General features: G+C 39.9%; 1 protein-coding gene across 1 annotated transcript in view; it reads right to left on the reverse strand.

Moving 5' to 3' along the window:
- grid1a (glutamate receptor, ionotropic, delta 1a) overlaps nucleotides 1–24027 on the reverse strand; it is a 324300-nt gene extending 300273 nt beyond the window's left edge. The window contains exon 1 of the mRNA XM_077582365.1: nucleotides 23710–24027. The gene's annotated coding sequence lies outside the window, so the exon portion shown is untranslated. The remainder of the gene's footprint in view (nucleotides 1–23709) is intronic.
- Nucleotides 24028–24325: the final 298 nt, after the last annotated feature.

Raw genomic sequence — 24325 nt, forward strand, 5'->3', positions numbered from 1 at the left:
CAAAAATTATTAAATAGATCAAAACGCGGCGCTGTGCCGCAATGTGGTATGAAGCTCAAGGCAAAAAAGAAAAGGAAAGAAAGAAGGAAAGAAAGAATAAAATGTAACGGGAGTGCAAACAGTGAAAACTATGGACTGGTAGGCAGCCAGCCGAAGGTTATACGTACAATTTATAGTCTTCAATGAACCTGACATAAATGCTTTCATTTGGAACATGGGAGGTCCTGAGCTGCGATTTGAACCCAGCTGGTTTGAGGCAGACGTCCTAACCCAAGATCAAAATTTGAAATTCAATCGAACACTACTTGGTGCCAATGCATAATCTCTGTGCTAAATATTTTTCGGGATATGCAAGAATTTGTGCTGATCCAAAATCTGAGCGTTTGGCCTAAATTGGTCTTTAGCAAACTCAAAGATTCTTGACTTCCAAAAATCTATTTTGCCATTTGCATTCTATTTTCCTGATTGACACTGCAGTTGAACAAACACGGGTAATAAGGTTGCAGTGAGGGGAATGCATAGTGGCTGACAGTATCACGTTGATCCCACCATTTCCATAATGCGGCTAGACGGTGTGTTTCCAAGCACTTGCATGTTTCTTTCAAAGCTCTGATTTGTATACAAAACAAAGCTAAAACGTCGCCGTCGGCGGCCTGTCAGCTTCGGCTTGGCTAATGACGGTAAGACGGCTTAAACATGACCGCTATTGATCTTGATCTTTCGCAGCTGATCGGGCCATTAAGTCAGGCGTCAAAAAAGTATCGTCAGTTCTGACAAAACCGACAAGCGGTGCTTCGTTTGTGTCACAATTTGGCCTTTTTTTGCCTCGCAATCTGACGATAACGTTTGTCCGTCTGTCGTCCTCTGATGCAACAACAAAACCCCGGGGGCTTGTTTAATGGCGAGCAAACTTTTTTTCCTTTTTTCCCCCGGTCTCGCTCTGCACTCTTGCTTCACATCTCATCTGACACATTCGCCTGCACATCTCGCTATCAAAACCATAACAAAAGGGACACCAAGCGATGGCGGTTAGACTACAAAAGTGGGTCAGTTGGCGTTGAGAGGTTGATGAAACGGTGAGCGCAGACAACAATCTCATCCCGATATCGCTTTTGGCAGATCTACTCAATCCAGATCTCACTTTACATCATTCATTCCTTCTTTAGAGAAGGACTTGTTTTTTTTCTCTCTTGAGTTCACCCGGCAGTTCAAGTCTTGTACGCCACTAGAAACCAGACAATTTCAGCACCAATGCTAGCTCTAACATAACACTTGTGTGTCCAAGCTGGTCCATCCGGAGGTGATCCAAGGTCACAACAACAACAACAACAACAACAACAACAACAGATCTGCCGTTCTCCTTATTACAGATCATTGTGCAGTTGATAGGAATCTGAAGCGGATATTTGATTTGTTACAGGTCACAATCGTATTTTATTTTATTTTTTAAGTGTTTAATTTAGTTTATACGACGGCATATTAGAGCCATGTATGAATCTATATTTTTTTTAGAGGGCGGGGGCAATTTTCTGAGAAAAAAACTCGCAAATTTGCTACTTTATAAAGTATCAAGAATTACAAAAGAAAAATACAACGTCACAGTTGCTTCCTGTTGCTTTCCTTCTTCGTTTAAATTACTGGTGGATCACATGTCTGGTGTATACTGCCACCTACAGGGGCGGAGTCCCCCCCGTCAATATTCGCAAAAGAAGAACAGATGGCAACGGGCATAAATGGCTTGTTTGTTTTGCACAGACCCCACTTATTTCTCCGTTTAATATTTACATGATTCATCTGATGCCCTCTCATGTTATACACTGCCAAGTTCCTGATGTATAAACACCTTTGACACACACACGTGTGGGTTGAGAACATATAAAGACACAGCCCCACGGCGGATCTATTGCACGTTCAATTACGTCAACCTTTTGTACCATTTTAGTCAAGTGCGGTATTGGAGATATTGTCGTCAAACACCGGGACGGCAGATGATTACCTCTCGCAACACACCGTGCGTATAGATCAGTTTTTATCTGCATATCTGGCGCGTAACGGCCCCGCCTGCTAAACCGTGTAAGTGCCGAAAGGATTTGATTATATGTATATGTCATTTAGATTTCCCAAACGGGCTGGAAAGTGCGAAAGAGAGTGCAGACGTACGGCACAATAAATGAGATTTACCTTGACTTATATGAGGAGCGGCCCTTGTGTGGAATTGCATACTCGAGTGGTGTGTGTGTGTGTGTGCGTGTGTACAATGCAGAAAAAAATACGCCTCTATTGTGTAAATGTTATGTTTGTGTAATAATATGTATCCATGCTGTGAATACAGTCCGGCTTTGTTTGCATACAGCTTTATGTTAAAGGCAACATAATGAAAAACTGGCTTTTTAATGTCTTGTTTACAAATAGTTGGATCTCGGGAGTTGCTTAGAACTGCCTACATTTGAGATGTGTCACTTGAAAATTATTTCTTCAAACAAATGACTACTTATTAAGACACAGCTCGAGTGACATTTCGTGGCATCCAAGGGTGGTGCGAATAAAGTTTTGGGGTAAATAGTTGGGGATAGGTTCAACAGGAGAAAAAACACAAATAGTTGAATTTATAAAAAGCAAAGGTCTGAAAAACTGTCATGCAGAAACACCCGCATCCACATGGGTGCGACATTTCCGCAACAATCGTGTGCCAAAGCCCCCCCAAAAAGGTAAGCAGAGCTGCAATAGGCTTGGGTGGTTATATAACAGTTAGCTTCTGATTCCGTGGCAGTTACAGGACTTAATTGTTTCAGCTGCATGACGGTGGGTGCCACCTACAAACCTACAAAGTGCGTGAAGTGCTGCTTCCGTGAGTGAAAATACTTTTATTGTTTTAATTAGTGGTGCTCCGATCGATCAGCCAAGGATCATGGCGGGATGATTTTCGTGGAAATGTATGAAGTGTAAATCGGTTCAATCAATTATTAAATTAATAATTTAATTAATTAATTTAAATCAATTTTGAGTTGAGCCTGCGGAGCACCACATCGATTTTTGATAATTTGGATCGGGATAACAGATGATAACTTCATTAAATCAGTCATTAGAATGAAGGTTGTACACTAACAATTAACAAACCCAAATTCCTTTGTCCTTGATGACTTAAAATTCAAACGGCCGATAATCGTTACAAGTACGTGATTGACAATGTTGATCGAAGCCTCTCATTGCCGATCACAAAAAACGATTATACAACTAATGTTTATACAACACATCAGAATGTGTGCAGAGTAGCTTCCCCTCACCCCTTCTTTCACACTGCACATGATGATCGGTATCAGAATCGTGTAAAAGTGTAAAAAGCCTGATCGGAACACCGCTAGTTTTTTTAATAGATTCTTCCCCCACACTCTGGGCTCTGTTCCAACAAGTAGAAGCTACTCTCGTGGCAAGGCTCGTGATATTAAATGATAGACTCTCTATTTATCCGCCGGCATAAAATGAATGCTGGCTCACCTGCATGAGAATGGGCCACCCTCTCAAAACAGTCGTTACTGCCATAAATAGGATGTGTACTATAATTCCTTGAAGTAATTTTACAAAGCAGGTTATTAAAACACTTAGGAACTGTTTTTGTGAGAGGGAAAAAAAATGCACAAAAACACCTCCTTTAATGTTTATGATACGATCACCGAAAAGAGTGTTTACAGAACGCTCGAGCGGGGGGACGTGATTGGATGTGTCTGTTTCATGTCAAACATGGGTATATTTATGTGCTGTTTATGTCGCATTTATGGGCTGCTGGTGGGGGATTCAGACGGTGTGTCGCATACATAAGTGCCGCTACGAGTTTAAAACGCAAATAAAACACAAGTGGGGGCTAATCAAAAAGGGCCTTAATGGCGGAGACGATTCACGCACGTCGAATTATAGCACTACCGCCAAGTTTGACGCTGGTTCGGGCAGGTATGAGCCGAAGCTAAAGCAAGTCACCATGAATCTGTTAAAAGGAACCCCGACTGTAATGAAAAAGTTTGCTCTATATTATTTATTTGGTTGTTACTAACACAACTAGGAGATTCATTTTTCAAAAATGATTTCTAGTTTAATACATTTTGTAGAAACGTTCTTTGGACATACGCCGCCATTGTTATTTAGAATGGCGGCTGTAAAGAAAGCAAGTTAAGCCTCGTAGCGTTCCTAAAGAAAAAACATGCGATCCGGAGAGTCACTCTTACCCACCCCGTGTTCTCGTCATTCACCAGACGCATTCCAGAGTTTTGATCGTCCCTTTAGGAACGCGACGAAGACTTACCTTGCTTTCTTTATAGGCGCTTTACATTGCTCGGCAGAGAGCCAGCCGCCATTCTACGTCACTACGCACTGAATAACAGCGTAAATAACAATGGCGGCATACGTCCAAATAACGTTTCTACAAAATCTATCAAACTGGAAATGATTTTTGAAAAATGAATCTCATAGTTATGTCGGCAACAACCAAATAAAAATATAGCGCAAACTTTAACAACATACTGAACGAGGTTGTGTGCGTAACGCAAATGGTAGCAAAGCAGGCAGCTAGCGCCAGAAGCTAACACAACAGCTCATCTTTTTTTTTTTTAAGAGCTCAGTATTGTTCATTCGATTTGACATCATCATTGCTCTCCTTTTTTTTAAAAAACAAATAAATTTAAAAAAATTAATAAATGTTTTTATTTTATTTTTTTAATATATATACATATATATATACATATACACACACATATATATATATATATATATATATATTTTTTTTTTTTTTTTTTTTTTTTTTTTTGTATGTGGGTGAATATGTGCGTGTGTGTGTGTGTGTGTGTGTGTGTGCGTGCATGCATTCATCAGTTCACCTAAAGCCCATTAAAAAAAAATCCCATACTAATAATATAATATAATAATAAATTGCCAAATGCAGAAACATCAATGTAAGTTATCACGATGTAGTGGCTCTCGCTAACAGACAGAATTAAGTAACCGGAATTAGGTTAAAAAATTCTATATACGTAGACCATGTTTCTATAAATTTTGATATTTGGTTTTTATTTGAGGCAGATATTTTTTCCATTAAAATGTGATTTATGAGGAGGTTAGACCATTGGTCGATATTCAGAGTTTGTTTATTTTTCCAGTTAACAAGAATTGTTTTTTTTTGCGATAGTAAGGGCTACAAGTGTAGATTGAAATTGTTTATGTGGTAAGTCAGTTGTTGTTAGGTCACCTAGCAAACACAAGTTTGGGGATAAAGGTATCCTACAGTCCAAAATAGCGGAAAGTTTTTCTAAGACTTTAGTCCAGAAATACATAACCGGAGTACATAACCATAAAGCATGAACATAAGTGTCTGTAGTGTTTTGTAAGCATTGGAGACAAATGTCAGAGTCTGAGAGTCCCATTTTCTTCATCATATATTGAGTAATGTATGTTCTGTGAATAATTTTATATTGGATAAGTTGTAAATGTGTGTGTTTTGTCATTTTAAATGCGTTTTCACAAACTTGAATCCAAAAGTCAGGTTCCGGTGCTATAGACAAGTCTGTCTCCCATTTTGAGATGGGTAAAGACATTTTATCAGTATATGATAACAGCTCATCTTAACTCAGGGTTCCTTCTTGTCAAGCTGATGGATCAAACCACACCAGTCTCCGAAGATCCAAAAAGTTATTTTCTCGCAAAAACCTGGCCAATAGTAGACCCCGCTAATGGCAAAGGGAACAAAAAGCAACCAAATTAAAACCATTAACCGCACAAACTGCTCAAAATTAAGCCCTTTATTCACACAAAAACGGCAAAGTCGAGAAATTTACAAGAACATGCCAGTGAGAATGGGAAGAAATGGCAGAGATATTAAACCAGATGCAGCACAAAAAGATCAACTTAAAATGCATGACATCAGTCACGAGAGATCCGTAGCGTAGAGCTGCATTGTTCGGGAAAATTCTGGTCAACAAACGTCTCTGCTAATGGGAAAAGCGAACAAAAGCATACTGAAATAAACACACACAAACAGATCAAACGTGCTGCACGACACCCAGCGCAGAAGATCCAAATTAATTAGGCCTTTGTGCACAGAAAGACGGTTCATCTAAAATACCAGCCGCCGACAAAAGGAACAGGAACCGAAACATACCACAATAAAACTAGTAGCCACAAAAAACGATCAAGCAACTGTTATCAACAGTTTTTCTCAAATCTCAAGACTGTATCTTATGTCTCAAAACATTAGTAGATGATATTTCAGGTGTACCTTTTTACCGTCTTTCTCCACTGGGTATTATCGTCTTCAAAAATATTGTGAACAAATACATTGCATGGTGGAGGTGTGTGTGTGGGGGGGGGGGGGGTGCGACAAACAAAGAGTGTGTGAGAAGGATGTTTAAAGCAGGCGCTGCGAGCTTGAAAAGTGCTAAAAATATCGGTTTTGATTCCATTTAAGCAAAGCAACTTTAAATCTGTCCGTGTGCACATTAAAAGATGATTTTGAATGGATAAATATGTGATGTAATTGGTGAAAATCACAACTGGAAAATTGATTCGTTCTGTTGTGTAATTCCACTCCTTACCTCCGGAGGCAACATTCAGTTACATCATCTGAATCATCTACATTAGTTGAACCTGGAACTCAAATTTTTTTACGATCAGTTTTCATGGGCGTGTATTTACTAACACAGATGTACACATTTGTGAATAGTTTTTTTATTTTATATATTTTTATTTTATTTTAAGTCTTTCGTGTCTTAGAGTTAAGATAATGAGAAATGGGAGCAAAAACGAATCTGTTGCATTGATATTTTTGTTTAGTATAATTTTTTTTTTTTTATAATTTCCTTCCACATGCTTTAAAACAGACCATTAGTGGAATTATTCACGACAAAATGTTAACAGAACGTCTGTGTAATAAATATGAATGTGTTTAAAAGAGATGAAAATAGATCAAACTTCAGATTCTGTCTAGGATTGAACATTTCCCCTGCAATCATCAGGGATTGCCAGTTTTTAGGGGGAACAAATGTAGAATTAATGTCCATGATAAGTTCCTATAGGAATTCTACGGCGCATTTCCCTTGCATACACCTGCGTAATCAGACCACAGGCACGTTCACCTATTATTGCTCCACCACGTCGCCTTATTAGCATAATTAGAATATGCAAAGCCTTGATCTGATCTCTGCGCATTAATGAGCTGATACTGTTGTTTGACTTGGAGGCCATTGTCAAACAGAAGCTCCTCACGCACATGCAAAGCTGCTTGGATTCTTACAGGGAAGTAGAGGGTAAGCGGGAAAGTAGGCGGGACGCGGGATCGAGGAGTCAGTTATTCCGGTGACCCCTGGACGGCTGACCCCAGGACTATTATTTTGGTGCAATGTCGCTTAACGCTCTGTGTGCGTACATGGCTTGCCCGTTTCAGGGTATGGCATGCAGTCAGGGTCCCACAGGGGCCCACATTCATCACGGACCACTTAGCCCTGCAACAGTTGCTTTAATCAACATGACAAGCTAGCTGCAACGAGACGAGCTGCTACTACTTTAGCCCAAATTGTGGAGGGAAAAAAAACAAAACAAAGCAAGACAGTAAGTAATTATTGATTGTATTTTCACTCGTGGACGCATCACTTCATCCCCCCCTGCCCAATTGCACTTGTCAATTACTCCTTGCCTTGCTGAAGTGGCTCAGAGGAGTCGGTGGTCTAATTAATTAAAGTTTTGCTCCAGTAAACCCCAAAGAAATTGTGATTGCGGATGAACCTGTATTAAGATTCTAGATTATATCGATTTTTCAGGTGACTAATGAGTAAGTCTCGGTGCTCTCTTCCTTGCCTGGATTTCAGTTTGACTTGTGTAATCTTCTCGAACTCACTTCCTCTCACTGGGTTTTGCTGACTCATCATCTCACGCTGCGCTCGGGAGGTCAGAGGTTGTGATAAGTAATGCGGAGGAAGAGGAGGAGGTGTGACAGGAGTGAAAAGATCCCACACCCCAGGAAGCTCGCAGCACTTACACTTGGACCCGCCGCCCCTCAGACCGCCGACCAGTTTGAGTCGACTGGCAAGCTTCCTCTCCTCGCCGTGTAAAGTCTGCAAAAATTCAAGGCGGAATTTCTTCTTGTGCTGGACCTGGATGATGTGCTTTGTTTTCAGCTGTGCTAAATTGCGGGATGTGTAGCAGCACATTGATATGCAAATACGGACAGGAAAAGCAGCTCGTGGGATGAGAGGCGCACTACTGGGACGGTCCAAGGCTGCGAGCGGGGATGAATTAATTGTGTCTTGGCGTGTGAGGCCCGGAGGAAAAAACAGCGGGATGAGAATTTTTGGGGGGGGGGGTTATTTTATTTATACACATTTTTGTATTATCCTTCCTCTCAGCAACGCTTGGAGCGCTGCGGGAGGTCGCGATCTGGTGATTAGGTCGAGAGGCGAGAGGCTCAGCAGAAATCTCTTCAGGATTGCGAAGAAGAGCTGAAGGTCGCTCGGGTTGCAGCTGGACACGTGGATGATTTTCTTATTGATATTTCAGATGTTTTGCTTTGTTGTTTTGCTGTTTTCAGGGCTGTAGGTTTGTTTGAACCGTACTACAACGACATAAGAATATGCAGCCAATGTATGCAAAACTTGGATGGGTAATACAAGGGAGATGACAATATTTAAAATTATTTCAAAATTATTAGTATAAATAAAATACTTATTTTTCATATTATATATGCTGTATATATTTTTGTGGAAATTTTTTTTTTTTCTATTCATTATTTTAGGTTTTCTAAATATTCAAATATTTTGGATGATCATTAATTACATAATATTTCTGTGATTATTATTTAAATATTCATACTACTACACTTATATGAAATCTAAATGTTTTTGATATATTTAAAAATGTTAGTTATTAAATTTACACATTTTTGTTTACATTGTAATTATATTTATTAATTACTATTTATTATAAAAATAAAATGAAAGTTAAATATTTTAACACCATTTTGGGGTATTTTAAGCACTTACTATTTTGTCTTGTTTCAATATTTTTCTTATTTTGTTTATATTCTGTTATACTTCAACATTTTTTTCACAATTTGATTGTTTTTTCGAGTATAAATAATATATTTATATTTTACTTGTTTCACATTTTTTTTACATTTCAATAAATTAAATGAAATTTTAACGTTCAATATTTTTTCGATTTTTGGCTATGCCACTAAAAAAAGAACTTCTCTGAATCTACACATTAACAAATAATATATCAAATCCTAAATATGGATTTTCTATCCTCTTTTCCCCAGAGGTTTGTGCTCTGATAAATATTTCAAATTTCTCTTTCGTTTGTTCTTTTCTCGAAATCTGTGATGTTGCTGCATCAAAGCACGAACCCAATTGATGTTTTTTTGCGTAATCTTGTTAACTAACCAACACGTGCTAACTTAGCAAACGCCTGCTTTGTTCTAGCGATGGAAAAAAAAATATATAGGGATTTTATTTATTTTTTCATTCAAAACAAGTCATGAAAATAATAAATCTGAGTAGATGCTGGCAACGGACCAGCAGAAAGAAAGGAGAGTAATCATCAGTAAGGGATGCTCTGAGAGGCGCCATAAGCAGCATCAACCATAACCTTAACAAATAAAACGGGAAGCAGAGCAGAAATTCAAATTTTTCTAGTTCACATTTTTCTTAGCTTAATTTTACTTGTTTCGCAGTTTCAACTACATACACTGTAATTAAGATACATAGCATAACAAATATTATAAAATATTTGTAAAATATATCAAATAAAATTCTAAAATAGAGAATAATTCTCATCATTTTTAGAATTCATCCAAAAAGAAAAGAAAAAAATTGAATTTATGAAAATTTTGACTAGGTTGCAAATGGGAGAAGGTGTCTATTAGAGGAATATAAATGAACAATAATACCGGTGTGTTAAAATTCATCCATGCCTGGGGAAAAAAATAAATCAATAAAACATGCACTCAGAATTTAACCATCACCATTTGTCAAAACACTCATGTTAGCGCTTTTTTAGGATTGCTCACAATCCCCTTGAAAGCAGCAAACGGGAGGCTGCAATGCAAAACTCATGGAAAAGAGTAAAAAAAAAAAAAAAAAAAAGAGGTAAAGAAGAAGGGGGAAAAAAAGCCGCCCAAGGCTGTATTTCCACCTGGAGTGTTGCATAATTCACGAGTCGAGTGTGCCGCGGAATAAAAAACATGGACGCTCTCCCTCTCTAAGACAGACAACACATCAATCTGACATGAGACGACCTCGGACTTGAAGGAGCTACTCCACGCCAGGACTGTTAACGCGCCGACTTTTGTGTTAAGAGATTAATATGAAATACAGAAATTAGAGCGCTGTTGCGCCGTAAGCAACTCATCAGGGGTTCCAGGCGTGGATCTTCACACCTCCGGTAATTCGGAGGCAACTCGCGCATGCAAATGGAGGTTGCTTCTTTGCCGTTAATTGCCTCGCAAATGATCCGCCCAACCAGCGAGGGGGAGCATGTCCAACCTCTCACTTGACCTTTAGCCGGGAAGAGCTTGAGATTGAATTGACAAGCAATTTAGTCACATGACCATAATTTGTGCTGGTGGAGATGTTTCGGACTGGAAACGTTTTTTTTGTGTCTCCTGTCATAATGGACATGCTTCGCGAACTTTGTACTGGTCAATAATAAAATAGAGGCACATTTTTCAGTTATATATTTAGTGAGTTTTGGGGGACTCCTAAAATACATATCCAACATCTTGGTTATGTGCTTCTGATCGGAGCTAATTTGAGCAAATTCCTTAGTAAGAGTGCATAAGGCCTGCAATTGGCTCAAAATTGCTGCTTCGAACCAAAATGGCTGACTTCCGGTTCTATTTTGGGCTTGGTTCCTTGAGACTTTTTCGTGAAACATTTCCTGAAGGTACCAAGGGGGTTACTTAGTGAGTCTTTGGTGACCCCTAAAATACATAAAGACCGATTGTGCGTGCTTGAAAAAACTGTTGATTGACAGGGCATGCTGACGCCCCCCCAAAAAAAAAACTTGCTGTCTTGACCAGGTCTCGACGAACAAATCTCAACTAGTGACTAACTGGGTCTTGTCCTTGACCAGATCCCAGTCTTTGTCAAGAACTTGGCTAGTCTGGGTTTTACCAGTCATCCTAACAAGTCCCTTACCGAGTATTGGCTAGTCCTTCACAAGCCCCTAGAACTAGGTGTTGACTAGTCCTTAATCAGGTCTAGGCTAAACCATAACTGATCAGGTCTCGACAAGTACCTGATGGAGCAGGTCATAAGTCCTTGTTGAGGTCTTGATGAATCTTTGACTGTCTGGGTCTTGATCAAGTTTTGTCTAGTAATTGGCTGAATTACTGTAATGGACTTTACTTTGGAGTCAGCCAGTCTTAACTGGAACATGTAAGAGAGAGCACATAACTCCCATCCTGGCCTCCATCTCGCCAGCTCCACCTCCATTCCAGCCGCCAAAAAACATTGTTTTGCATTATATCCAAACAAATAAACAACCATAAACGAGAATGTAAATAAATGAAGCCATTTGAAGTGTTACAACAATACGTACAGTAGTTGTTGTTGTGCGGAATAAGTGTCTTTAAGGCCTTTTCCATTCATTTTGTGCAGTTATCACCCACATAAGCACGACAAAAGGTTGAAAGGTTCACTACAAGCACTGCAGAACAGCATGTAGTTCTATTTTCAGTGATATAGACAGAATGCTTTCATTTGCTCTCGGGTTGTGTTCCTGTGACTCCAGCACAGCAATTAAATCCAGGCATATGGATTCTTTAATTGGATCAGCCGGCAATTATGAGAAAACTGTCGTCCAAAGAGAAACTATTTCTGTCCATTTGCGTCCATCAATCGCATTTGCCGAGCTGAACCCCGGTTACCTGTCAATTGTCAGATTAAATACAGGAAGTAATGAGGAGTAGAAAAAGGAGACTATAGCAAGTCAGTGGAATTCATTAAAATTCTGCTTTAGGATTACTGACTGTAAGAATCAGGACCATTTAACCTTTACATGGTACCATGAAAAAGGCATCATGCACCGAGCCTGAGGAATTCAACAAAGCTTAATTACAACTAGTCCTTCACTAGGTCTTGACTATAGGTTGACCTAAGACCAAAAACTCGGCTAATTTCTAAGATAGTCTTGACGCGTGCTGTTGCCTGGTCCATGACTGAGTTTTGATTTAACCCTGACCAGATGTTGACTAGTCCTTGACCAGATCTCAACTAAGTCTTTGTCAAGAACTTGGCTAGTCTGGTCTTTACCAGCTGTGTTAACAAGTCCCAAACCGGGTATTGGCTAGTCCTTCACAAGCCTCAAGAACTAGATGTTGACTAGTCTTTAATCAGGTCTAGGCTAGGTCTCGACTGACCAGGTCTTGACAGGTCCTTTACCAGCCAGGTATTTGCATGTCTTTGACTGACCAAGTCTCGACAAGCTCTAGGCTGATTGGGTCTTTACAAGTTTTCGACCAACAAGGTCTGGACAATTCTATGACCAGGTATTCCTTGGCTGGGTTTTGACTTGTGCATGACCGGGCATGGAAGAGTCAGACCTTGTTTGAACAAGTCGTTGACTAAGTCTTGACATGTTCTTGACTTCATCTTCACTAGTCTTAGGTTGGGACCTTGACTAGTCTCAACTAGCCTTTCACCTGGTCTTGACAAGTCCTTCACCAAGTCTCATCTTGTCTTTTATCTGGACTGGACAGGTCCATAACTGGGTCTTGATTAGAATTTAATTGGGTTTCACTTAAATCCTTACTGTAAATATCTAACCATGTATTAACGGAGTCTCGAGTTCTTTGATCAGTCCTATGTAGGATTTTGGATCGGCTTTGACTGGGTCTAATTTATGACTAGCCTTGGATGGAATCTTGACTAGTCTCTGGCACTCTCTTGACTAGTACTTGAACCTGTTTCAAGTAGTCCTTTAGACTAGGCCTTGACTTGGTCTAGACTAGTCAGCTTTTTTGATTAGATCTTTAAGGGAAGTTTTTTTCACTTGTCTTTGATGCGCTCTAGACTAGTCTTTATCCCAGCCTCAACTAGTCCCCCACAGATCTGAAAACCTGCGTAGCGAATTCTTTGAGACACGTAATTTCAGTTCTGATGAGGTCCATCAATGTCTCGGTGGCCACGTCGTCAACGATGCTGGTTCAAGCGTTCAGTGACGATTCCTGTGCCAGTTTGGCGCCCACAATTCGTTTAAGCCGGCACCCGTCAAGCGACGCCAGCGTACGAGGCGCTGTTGCTAGGTAACCGCTCATTCTGCGGCGCACCTATTATCATTTTACATCACAACAGTATTCAGTGATCTTTGAGGGGCCACGTTAAAAAGTGGCTGAAGCGTGATTTTATTAGAAAGCAGATTAATGTGGCGGCAGTTCTGAATGGGTGGAGATAACCCCTCCAAACTTGAGTCTTATCAGTATCGCTTTCCCCTCGCGTGACCCAGAAACCCTCAACTGAACCGCTCACAGTAAATATTCTGCTTTGTAACCAAAACCTGCGGGGGGATTTCTAATTAGGCGAGCCGAACAGTGAGCATGGAAGATGCGATGAGGAGAAGGGGGATAAGGAGGAGGAGGAGGGGGGAAATGGCTGCAGAGATGAGAAAGAGAGGGAAAAAAATAACAGCACATGACAAAAAGTCTGGGGACTTATCAATTAATTATGGAGCAACAATGAGGTTCGACTGGAGGGAGTGTTTGGAATAGTAGGCTAAGCAGGAAGATGGACACTTTTGGAAATAAAGGATAGAAGCTATGAGGTGTGTTAATAACGTCTCACATTCACAAAAACTCTAACTAACTCGCAGTAAGACCAAATATCTTTATCATAAAAAACCTCACCTACACAAAAAAAAGTCTCACACAATTCTCACATTCAGAGAGTTTGTTTTTTTTGTGTGAGTGAGATGAGTACCTGCCAGCAGAGCAGAGTGCGCAGCAGCCCCGGGGCAGCGTGCGCGCGCTTTTCAACACAGTCGGGAGCGTCTGGGTCAACGCTCAGACGTGCCCGGCCTGGCTGCGCCAAAGCCCCTCTTTTGAATGTGGCCAGAAAATGCGCAACCAAGCTTGAAACCCGAACTTGAAAACCCTCCCTTGGTTTGAAATCATATTCTGACAACCTAGACTTGGCTTGAAACCCTTACCCCTTTGTCTTGAACAAAATTGAAATCCTAATCTTGATTACAACCCATAAACCAGATTTAAAACCCCACCCCTTGTTTGAAACAGCAACCATGACATGAAGCCATCATTTGCAAAACTAATTTGAAACCCTATATTCAAACCACACTGCCTCAAAGCCCTAATCTGTAATACTATCCCTTGTTTGGAAGACATGCTTGAAGTCCTAATTTGAAACCCTAACCCAAAACCTTAACTTCAAACCTTATTCCTGTATTGAAACAATAATAGGAAATTCTAACCCTAGCTTGAAACCATAAACCGAACTTGAAAACTTACCCAGCCTTCAAACCAGAATCAAGGATTAATTTGTTTTGTTTTTTAACTCAAGGCTTGAAATCTTCATTTGAAACCCTAAATTGAATACATAACTTTGGCTTCAAAATCTAACATTGGATTGAAACCGTAATCCTGAGTGAAACCTAACTCTTTCACTGCCAGACGTTTTCAGAAACGGGTTGTCCCCACTGCCAGACGTTTTCAGAAACGGGTTGTCCCCACTGCCAGCCGATTTAAGCATTTTGAGTGATCATTCAAGGTCCACAGAAAATGTTGTGTTTGGACTATGGAAACACACATACTACCAAATGAAAGATTGGACTCTCAGCTTTCATCAGAAAAAAGTTTGTTTCTACCTTATTCCGTTCTTCAGTAATCAACAATAGAAAATGGTTACTTTCACCGAAATTCTCTGTTTTGAAACAAAAAACGGAGAAAAAGAGCTTTTTGTGAAACGATGTTATTTCATGCACTCTAGTGAATTGTACACTTCTTTTTGTCCATGAATGATGCCACAAACACCTAAATAGTGCTTTACTTCTGTAAAACGCTTTCACCAACAATGAAAAAGTGTTTTTTGATTGCAAAATACGTTTATTTCCATTCAACAGTGTAACAATTTGACAAAACAATTTTGCAAACTATTTACAAATGTGTGCAACTGTGGTGCTACTTACAATTATGTGGATGTTTCAAATACAGTTTTTCCTTTTGTAACCTTGCCTTTTAGCGTTGGTCGATGCCTTTCGTCTTGTAAGTGTAGAGCTGCTTGCAAACGCTCGCCATTGCCCGTTCCCTCCTCCATCTAGTTCCATCTAACGTCTTCTACTGCCGCGTCAATGCTTCCCAACCACGGAGTCACCACCCTCATCTTCATCATCGATGATGATCATCGTCGTCAACAATGTGCTCTTTCAGCGATGCTTTTGGTCTTTGAAAAAAACGGCTCGGGCGTGAGCTCCTCGCGACCGGCCGCCATTTTTCCTTTGTCTTCCATTCTCATCTCCTGCTCGACGCTCTAGCTCCGCCTCTACTGACGCCCACCCGATCTTGTCAAAAGAGAGTCATCGCTGCCCTCTAGGGGCCAAAAATAGTCATTAGGCACAACAGACCGGCTGGAAACTTTCACCACAGCTCCGGAAGCCTTGCCCGCACCCGTTTCAAAAAAAAATAAATAAATAAATTGGATGACGTCTTTAGACGTCATTGGCAGTACTCCGTAGGTTTTTACTTGACGTCTATAAACGTCAATGGCAGTGAAAGAGCTAATCAAAACCTGACATAAAACCCTAATTTGAAACCCATGTCAAAATCGGAATGTTTCCAAATAAAACAAAAACCCTAACTTGAAAAAGCAACTCTGTCTGAAAAGCCAACATTTGGAACCCTAACCCAGCGAGCAGTCTGGGTCGGCCGCTGCCGCGCCGCTCGTACGTGCCCAGACTCTCGCCGGCAAAATCCTCTCCGGCCACGCTCTGAACGAGCCCCGACAACGTGGCGCTGGGAGTTTCGGATGCGGGGAGGGTTCGAGGGGTACTGGTAATAAGACGGCAAAAACAAACATGTTTTGTCAGAGCACACAGAAGCGCTTCTCGTATTCAAGGCGCAACACGCCATCGCCGTATCATCCCTCCGCAGACAGCCGGCATTTCAAACACGTATCTCAAATGGCCGCTCAGACTCGCGTTTCTGTGTTTGTACATATCTCGGCAGGAATCAGACTTGCAAATGACGGCCGGGAGTATCGGCGGAGGAGGCATGCTGGGAGGTGAAGCCAAGAGCGAGGGTGGGGGTGGTGGGGGTTGTTGGGGGTCAACAGCGATGGCGCGTTTTCAGGTGGTCCCCCGTCGACGCAGAGAGGGCATCCGCACACAGACAAGAAAGACGGCGTGATCCGCGCCGCCTCTGTTCAGGTGACTGCGACAAAAGGTGGCAAGTCGACACTGACGATACGGAAATTCAAAAGCTTGGGAGTACAAATGATGCCAAAGAGGCTTTTCTAATATACGTTTCGTTAGCCTAATATGGGGCTTATGAAAAATGTATATGATTTCCTGTTTTCCTTGAAAATAATTAAATAATAGATGTTAGTTTGAAATATTTTAATCATGTGCAGCCAATGTACTTGTTGGAATTAAGTACATTCGAGAGGATTTTTTTTCTGCGTAATTGTGATTTGTTTCTACTCATAATGTGATTTAATATGCAATTATTTTTTCAAGGTCTTCTTCCTGAGTATTTTTTTTTTTAACAAACGCAAGCAATAAAGTAATCTCTATTGCAATAAACAATATTGTGCACCACACTCAAAAGTGAGCCCTGATTAATTTTCACGAAACAAAACAAAAAAAAATGCGGGGGAGATTTGTTTTTTCTTTTTTACAAACCAAAATAATTCTTCAAAAAAAAAATCTTGATTAACATTCAAAATAAGTTTTTCATGAAAAATTGAGGGCAGATGGGAAAATAATCCCGGGTAAAAATAAATAAATATTAAAATCAGCAAATATGCAAATTCGCGGGTGCTGTAGTTTTTAGTTGTAATCCCATCATTCACCACTAGATGGCAGACGTGGCTTGCATGGCTTCTTATACTACACCATGAGTAGGCATTATAGTGTTGCTGTTTTTTTGTAGAATGGTTTTGAATGGTATAGGACAAACAGTATGTCAATAATATTAAAATTTGGAATTTTGTGAAAAAAATGCACAAAATAAGTGCTATATAAAGAAAGCTAACTTGCTTGTGTTACTGTTTTTGTAAAACAGATTAATTGCAAAATTGAGAGAGAAAAAATAAATCGCAATTAGATTAATTTTCACAATTGTTCCGCACTCATTTTCAGCAATTATTCTTAAAACATATATAAAGTATTTTTGAACAAAAATCTAAATTCCTACAGGGTCTTCTATGACTCATGTCATTCCGAATAGCCAGAGCGAAGAAAATTGGGCCAACTGAGTTGGTACAACAGAATCGTGCGGCATGCGGGCAATTGGAAAAAAAACAGCACCGAGTGGTCGCACCGTGACCGGCCGGAGTGTGTCGTTGCCGCTGACAGCTGCCGCTCGCATTTACAGTCGCACAATGCTCCACTTTGTCTCGTCGCTCGTCAAAGATGCCTGCCGCTCTTTATTGACTCTCCGCAGGCCACCTCAAACCGGAACCCCCCCCCCTCCGCCAGACCACCACAGAAAAGTCATGCAAGTCACAAGTTTCTTGCCAACTTTGAATGCTCGGTGAGTCACAAGCGAGTCTGCCGGGATCGCCGATAAAACACAAAAATTGTTTTTTTGTGGGGGGGGGGGGGTAATTTTAGTTGTGCTGCAATGTCATTTGTGAGTCAATGTTGACATTTCATTTGATTTAATCTTCTAAGAGACAAACTATTCAATCAGTTATTTTTTTGTAAAAGTACTACCTTAAGTGCTAATTCATAAGAAGTACTTCAGAACGTGTTTTCAACTTCATTTGAAAAGCTAACCCTTGTCTAATACCAGAGTCTAAATTTGAAAACTCTTGTTTGAAAATCTAACCCAAGATTAAACTCAAAATTTGAAACCTTTACTTTTCCTTAAAACACTAATTCCAAACCCTAACCTTTCAAAAAACGTTTCTCATTTTAAAACCCTCGTTTGAAACTTTAACTCCTATCTTGACTTGAAAGCCTAATTTGAAACACTGAGCTTATCTTTGACCCTCAACTCTTGATTAACTCATTCCCTGGCAGCCATTTTCACTGAAGCAACCCCCTTCACTCACAGCTGGTTTACTGGATTTTGACTGATTTTGCAAGGTCCACAGAATATTGTGTTCTATTGCTATAAAAACATGGAAACTACCAAAACAAAGATTAGAGTCTCTTCTTTCATCAGGAAAAAAAAAATGTTTTTTATCTGTTTCCATTTTCCAGGAACTGCCATTAGAATACAGCCAAATTTCATAATTACTTACAAATCTGTTAAAAACACTGGCAAAAACAGCTTGTTGCAACATGGCTGATCTCTTATACTCTGCTGCCACCTGCTGCCCGTTTTTGTAATAACTACCATTCTTCAAGCGTCGCTTTTGAGTTAAGAGGCTGCATCAAAGCCTTCTGTATGCTCTAGCATAAAATATATATAGATATATATATAAAAACATATAAATACGTCTTTGGGAGAATGGCAATATTTAAAATATAACATATGTATACGTTTTTGGGAGCAAACGAGTTAAACCCTTTCCCTGAGAAGAATTCCTTGTGTTGACAAGAAACCTGAATTACAAAGTATTAATTTGAAAAACTACCTCTTCTTCTATGATTAGAAATGAGTGAAACAGGATTCAAAAGGTCATTTGAAACTACCCTTTCGTAAATTCTAATTCTTGTTCTATAATTATCGTTATATTTCCCCCTCCGGTTGCATCACCAAAAAAAAGGTGGATTTTTACCATTTCGGGCATTTCACTATTATCACTCTATTTCACACAAATAGAGAAGAGTGAATTTGCCCCAGGATCCAAAGTACTGGTTAAACACACACACACACACACACACGCACAGTCAGCTTTCAATCAACTGTTGTTCAACTGCATTACTTTTTGACACAAAGTGAGAGATTGGCTGGAAAAGAGCCACTTAAAAAGCTGTCGACGAGAGCCCTCGTTGGAGCAAAGTCAATCCAATTATTTTTCCAGTCATGGGAATGAGTATGCCGTTCCTCAGGCAACCTTAATGAAATTAGCCGTTTGATTAGCGATTCCATGCCGAATGGTGTTCCGTCTCTGTCTTGTTAAGACGGCTAATGAAGCAGACGACTCACGCGTGTCTTCTCCAGGTGCTACGCAACTTTTCAAAATCCGGTTTTGAGGCCCTCGGTCAGAAGGCGGCAGCGGCGGCGGCAGCGGCGACACCGGCGTCATTTTCAGGAGCCCGGCAGGCCCGGGAATCGGGCCCGGGTCGGCGGGAGGGCGGGCCGCGAGGGACGCACTCGCTAGCTCAACGGTTTGATGGTGAAGCTAATTAAACGAGACGGGGGCATTCATTGTGCATGTGTGTATGTGAAATGAGCGACTTCTGTATGGGGAGAGATTGGTCTCTAAATTATTCACACAAACACATTTGTCAATGATTTCCACGTGTTTTTCAGATCTACAGACATTTTTGTAAATTTTTATGTGCGCATATTCTATGACTTATGCCTGCGATATGTTGAAAGTGCGTTTGTGGATCGTCAAATGTTCACATGTTTCTAAGGCCCGTTCCTCCTCTGTCCACAGGGAGGCAGTGTTGCTGTCTCCATTGAACAAGAACGTTTAAAATTGGAAATTGAAAAACAGAAATCTATTTTTTATCTAACCTTCCATTGCCTCAGCAAAACATGTAAATGTGCATATTCAATGTTTTCATCATTTAAAACACTTCCAAGGGGTCTTTGTAAAAGATTTGCCACATGCCTTTGTCAAAATATCCCAAATCAAAAATAATAGGACATTTTACACTGTCTTGCTGAAATTAGACATTTAGGAGTAAAATTTAGTTTAAAATAAATAAATTTACAATTTCATTCTAATAATTCATTATTCTAGGTCTTAATAATTTTATTTATATTTTTGTCGTTTGTTGATAATTTTGGCTTATATATTTAATTTATTTCCCCCAAATTTTTTTTACAGTTTTTCTGTCCTTCAAGGTGCATCCTTTTGCACAGGTGAAGGCAAACTTTTGACAAAGCTCGATACGGAGGGGGAGCTGAGGGAGCGACGCGGGGCCTCGTTTCAGACTTTGCTGTCTTTTTAGTCATGCATGGATGAAGAACAAGAAAGTCACTTGGAAACAAGCTAGCTGCAGACATGACTTGTCTTTAGTCTTTTCATGCTTGGCAAACTCACCACGGCTGAAAATTGACCGACTGCGCTGACTCCTTGTAATGATGGAAAAACTTCCAAAGATCGCATGAGTGATTTCATGACAAATGGCTGCCAAAAAAAAACATTTGTAACACACCCAACGCCACATGATAATCGTTCAGGCTTTTGCCGATTTTGATTGAAAAGGGTGGAAAAACTAGGGGTAGGAATCTTTGTCTCACGATTCGATTCCGATTTTTGGGTCTGCAATTCGATTCAGACCGATTTTTTTTCTTCAAAATGCTTTGGTTGACAATGATTTCTGCTTCAATTTATAGATGTGCAAAGAATCGTCATGATCTACTCCAGTCGGACTCGCTAATGCTAATTAGCGCACTACTCGTGGCACTTTTATCACTCAAAAGAACGGCTATTCATACAAAACGCTTCAGGAATCTATACAGAGAAGCAGCTTAACATTACTTGCCAGCATATGCTCTTCCTAAACTTTTATTGGAATATAATATCAGAACGTGCGGAGCCACACTGCCCCTAAGTGGCCAAATCGGGTACAACATGATCAGCGCTCCCAATAGAGGCACACACAAACAAGGGCCCACTAATAGCAAAAACCCACGTATAATTGACACCAAATGAAATTTATGGCGACCCCCCCCCCCAAAATGTATTGAAGTCTAAAAGCCAAACCAAGTAACCTAGAAGATGTGACATGAGTTTAATCTGTAATGTTTGAAAAGGTTTGTGTGTGATGAGACTGTGACATTTTAACTCTAAAAGAAACTACACCTTATCTCCAGATATTTCTGACATCTTGTTGCCTTGAGTCAGCGAGTATAACAAGGCTCGTGAGAAACAATTAACGACATGCAAACGTACCCACGGATTAAATCTGAAAAGAAAATTAGCACCACCGAAGTATTTCAGGGGGAAGACGGAGGGCAGCATGTGACGTGAGGCGGCTTAATTGGCTTTATCTCTGCACAATTTGAAAATGCAAACACGTTTGGGTCTTGGCCCCCTGCTATTGTTGCTGCACAGTTTGTGGGTTGACTCAATGTGGGCAAAAGTACTGACAACGTACTGGGGATGAAAGATTTTGAAGAATAGTGAAATTGTGATTATTTTTTTATTTGAACTCATTCAGTGCCATTGACGGTTATAAACGTCCAAAAAATCATTTTAGCTATTTCTATTAGTTAAACTTTTTTTTTCTAACAAGAATATGAAAAGCTTGATTTTTTTTTTATTGCACATTCAGAACAGATATAAAATATGTGATTAATCCTGAGTTAACTTTTGAAGTCATGCGATTATTTACGGTAAAAAAAAATTAATTGCCTGACACCCATAATTTTTAATAATCATTATTAATATAATAATATAATATAATATAATATAATATAATGTAATATAATATAATATAATATAATAATAATAATTAGATTTTACCTGTCTAAATGGTGGTGCAACGGCATTTTGGTGGATTTGATCGAGGCGCAGGCAGAGAGATTCGATCTCAATCAACCAATCAATCAAAATCTAAAAAAACTGTTTATTTTATTCTACGTATTTACTTGAATTGTCATCCACAGAGGTTGAAAAAAAAAGAAGCTAATTTTGACAAGTACAGAAGTCAGTTTTCAAATGAACAAAAGTCTAAGTAATCAAGTACAGATATACCTGTAACATCTACTTAAGTACAGTAATGAAGTATTTATTGTCTTATTTTCGCCACTATGTGTAAATGAGGGAAGGTTTGCAGTTTTTCAAATTTGCCATTTCTTTAGCCAACAGTCTTCTCCATCTCAGCGAGTGATTTTTTTTTTTTCCTCCCTACATTTGCCTGCATGACTTTTAGCACGCCGCAAGAATTGCAAGTGTGAACTGGTTTGGATTTAAGTGCGGCGTGTGGCCGTGGGAGTGAGACAGTCAAAGTGACAGGCAGCAGCGGCGGAACCATACCACAACTCTGACACTTTTTTTTTTTTTTAACCTGTCGGGAACAAAACGTCTTCCCGAATGAAACGTTTCACTTTACAGCTGCTTTGGAATGATAAGTGGCGCACGTCTGACACTGCTGTCTAATTATAACCACCACGCAGCGTCATAGAGCCGCATAAAGTAAACTTTCCACTCTTTATTATTGTACTACACAAAAACACACAGTAATGATGTTAATTAGGTCAAATGTAAAACAGTTTTTGCCACATTTTTTGCTTTAATCCAATGTATATTGTGCTGCTCCTGGTGTGCTCACTTTGGCCACCTGGTGGCAGTATAATACAAGCTCATGGAGGGAGTCTCAGCTCCTCAAGAAGACGCACATGTACCACCATTTGAGTTCATATAAAGATGCGTTGCAGGGTTATAGCGCGCCACATAAATGCTAACTGCAAACAACTATATATCGAGATTTCGCAATATTTAAATTGCCATGATATCGTCGTCATGTCTCGATATTAAAAAGAGGACATTTGTTAAAAAAGGCGAGGTTATATTCAATTTGTGCAGTTCTGGTTGGTTAGTTCATTAATGCAGTTTAATTTTAATTAGGAATTTTTTGGCCACTGCAGCGGGAATCACTCTTATGAATCAGTCAAACCAGCAAATATTTTTCAACATGTCCGCCAAAAAATATGTGATATTAATATTATTTGTGCCGCTGAGTCAATAGGAGCACATGATGACAGAAGTGGCAAATCCAGGTCCTGCCACAGTTTGGCTTTAGCCCCTGATGCTAGCTAGCTAGCTCCCTAAAAAGTATACAAGCACCATGGGAGCTAGCTAGCTAGCACCTGGGGCTAAAGCCAAACTGTGACAATGTTCTTACTATCTAACTATTACATATGACATGAAATAACATTGGCAAGCTTTTATTTTTTTTGTCATTGTTATGTGCAAAAACACAATATTGTGTGTGTGTGGGGGGAGGGGGCAATATCTGTTGTTTTTTTTTAGCAATATTGGGAATTTTTATACACTATTGTGATGTTACATCCCTACTGAACTCAGCTCTAACTTATATAGCTAAACAACCTTGAAAAGAAAATTTAGCATTGATGGTAAGGCTAGCGCAACTCAAAAAGGGTCCGCCAATTTTATTTTCACGACCATAAATAAGTATTATAAGGCGCAGTCACAGTTACGGGTGATATTTCTGTTGTTAACACAAACATAAGACGCTATTGTGCGCAGGCACGGTTAAACATACACTAGTTCCAAACATATGCTAGCATGCTATTATGCTAGTGCTAGCCCATGTTTTTAAAAAGGCAGCGAGCGGAACAAAACTGAGTTTGGTTGAAGTAACAATGTAAACAGTGAGTTCAGTTGTACTTGAAGTATATAACAATGTACTCACGTTGCTTTTGATCAATCCTAATCTACAAATCCCTCAAAAGTCCTTATGATGTTCTGCATCCGAAACCAACAACTGGGCAAGTTCTCCAGCAAACACGGCATTGTCAAAGTCAGTCTCATATTCGTGTCCTCGGAAATGATGCCGGCTTTTGCGTTAGCCTCAAGCATTCACGTTCCATTGACAAATTGTGGCGTTACTAGCACAGTGCCGCCTCCCAGTCTTGGTAAAACTGTGTTCGCCAGCCTCCGGGAATGATAGCAAGCTCCGCGTTTATTTGCCGAACTTTGTGCGCTCATTTGAGTCACAGGAAAGGTGATGCGTGGGAAAAACCAACGTGGTGTCTTTAAGTTTGTGGTTTGTGATCTGTTTAGCTACACTGTGTAGACTTGCACTCCTTCAAAGTGACTTTTGCGATGTATGTTTCTGTAAATGCACGTTGTTCAATAAAGCATTAAAAAAAAGAAAAAAAGAAAGGGGGGGTGGGAAAGGAAACGATACACTACTCTATGTAGTAGTTTAGCCCCGGACACCCCTTTGCATTTGGTATGTTCCATCTCCCTCACTCCGTGCGCGAGCAGACCGTTCACTTTTGGAGGGAGCTGTCAATCAAACAATT

The sequence above is a fragment of the Vanacampus margaritifer genome, chromosome 12 (genome assembly GCF_051991255.1).
Source record: "Vanacampus margaritifer isolate UIUO_Vmar chromosome 12, RoL_Vmar_1.0, whole genome shotgun sequence".
Taxonomy (NCBI): Eukaryota; Metazoa; Chordata; class Actinopteri; order Syngnathiformes; family Syngnathidae; genus Vanacampus; species Vanacampus margaritifer.